The sequence below is a fragment of the Salvelinus namaycush genome, chromosome 11, assembly GCF_016432855.1.
Source record: "Salvelinus namaycush isolate Seneca chromosome 11, SaNama_1.0, whole genome shotgun sequence".
Classification (NCBI taxonomy): Eukaryota; Metazoa; Chordata; class Actinopteri; order Salmoniformes; family Salmonidae; genus Salvelinus; species Salvelinus namaycush.
Genome location: NC_052317.1, coordinates 23158100 through 23160451, shown reverse-complemented (window position 1 = coordinate 23160451; position 2352 = coordinate 23158100).

The following is a 2352-nucleotide window of genomic DNA, read 5'->3' as shown; positions in this document are numbered from 1 at the left end:
ATTCGTTTTTTTCTTCAACTACCGATTTGTTCTCCTTTGTTTTGCTATTAGCGACCGCAGAGAGAGAGGCAAGGTTCATTTGGATGCGGCAGTATCCCAGTCTCCTCGCAGGATACAGAGCGTCACTGCCCTCTATATTAAAGGCACAGGATCAAAGGCACTCACAGTACAGGAAATCTGAACATGTATGATTTTACAATACAATTTAAACAATAGATAGGCCACATACGTTGGCTTTTATTATATACTTTGTGCGGCAAGTAAATCTGAAAGAAAAATATACACAAATATTGGTAATAAAACTTTTAAAGTATTTACAAGAAAAAACAGACAAGATTACCAGCACTTCTGGCCTGGGCTCTTCCAATTTTATCACTGTTTCTATTGTCCGTGTCCTATTTCTACACGTCTAGATGAAGATGTGTCACCACCTACTGAATGTGCTGAACTCTAAAATACTCTACCCTTTTGTCAGAATATTTGTATTACTAATTGAGTTTATGTTAATTGGTTATATACTGAAATCATACTTTGGATCTCATCGTCGCAGTTTAGCCTCTCTGTATGTGAGCGTAGGCTACCGTTTTCTCTGTAAAGAGATCTGGTCTTGGGCGCCCTGGTGGTGTGCTTGGCTCATAACAGCAGTGTAGCTGGTTCAAACCCAATTCTGGCTATTCCGAATTCGATTTGCCCCTTAATTGCTACACTAGTGGCGAAGGTGGGGGATAATCCCGCTGCCTTTGTTGGAAGTACCCCTATTTGCGTTGGCTTGTGCAGTATTGCATCCTCCCTGTTGTAAACGAGCATAGCTATATTTGCTAAGAGGTCTGGATCTTTAAAGCAGTGATACTTAAAAAATGGGCTCAGCTTGTGGAATGGAACTGTACATTGTCTGGGTGATTCCATCCTAGTAGCAAATTCATTTGGATAATTGTTCTTAACCTGACCAAAGCAATGAGGTCAGACTGTATATATTATTATAAACTGGATGGTTCGAGCCCTGAATGCTGATTGGCTGACAGCTGTGGTATATCAGAACGTATACCAGGGGTATTTAGCATCTCCAATCCAAAATTAAATCTAGAATTGGCTTCCTATATAGCAACAAAGCATCCTTCAGTCATGCTGCCAAACATACCCTCATAAAACTGACCATCCTACCGATCCTCGACTTCGGTGATGTCATCTATAAATTAGCCTCCAACACTCTACTCAACAAACTGGATGCAGTCTATCACAGTGCCATCCGTTTTGTCACCAAAGCGCCATACACTACCCACCATTGCGACCTGTACGCGCTCGTTGGTTGGCCCTCGCTTCACATTCGTCGCCAAACCCACTGGCTCCAGGTCATCTATAAGTCTCTGCTAGGTAAAGCCCCGCCTTATGTCAGCTCACTGGTCACCATAGCAGCACCCACTCGTAGCACGCGCTCCAGCAGGTAAATCTCACTGGTCACCCCCAAAGCCAATTCCTCCTTTGGTCGTCTTTCCTTCTAGTTCTCTGCTGCCAATGACTGGAACAAACTGCAAAAATCTCTGAAGCTGGAGACTCATATTTCCCTCACTAGCTTTAAGCACCAGCTGTCAGAGCAGCTCACATATCACTGCACCTGTACATAGCCCATCTGTAAACAGCCCATCTATCTACCTACCTGATCCCCATACAGTATTTATTTATTTATCTTGCTCCTTTGCACCCCAGTATCTCTACTTGCACATTCATCTTCTGCACATCTACCATTCCAGTGTTTAATTGCTATATTGTAATTACTTAGCCACCATGGCCTATTTATTGCCTTAACTCCCTTATCTTACCTCATTTGCACTCACTGTATATAGACTTTTTGTTTTCTTTTGTTCTACTGTATTATTGACTATGTTTTGTTTATTCCATGTGTAACTCTGTGTTGTTGTATGTGTCGAATTGCTATGCTTTATCTTGGCCAGGTCGCAGTTGCAAATGAGAACTTGTTCTAAACTAGCCTACCTGGTTAAATAAAGGTTAAATAAAAAAAAAAAAAAAAAATTGGATTTTTACTGCTCTAAAGACGTTGGTAATCAGTTTATAATAGCTATAAGGCACCCCGGGGTTTGTGGTATATGGCGAACGGCTGTATCCAGGCACTCCGCGTTGCGTCATATGTAAGAACAGCCCTTGGCCGTGGTATATTCGCCATCTACCACGCCCCCTCTGACCTTATTGTTAATTGTAGATCAGAGTGTGTGGATGAGAAAGTGAGATATCCCACTCGCTCGTGTTCTCTGGTTCAAATAGAGACAATGAACTAAGCAGATCAGACACAGCTGCCACCACGTAAGCAGACCCAAACTGTGACAACTTTTTCTATGG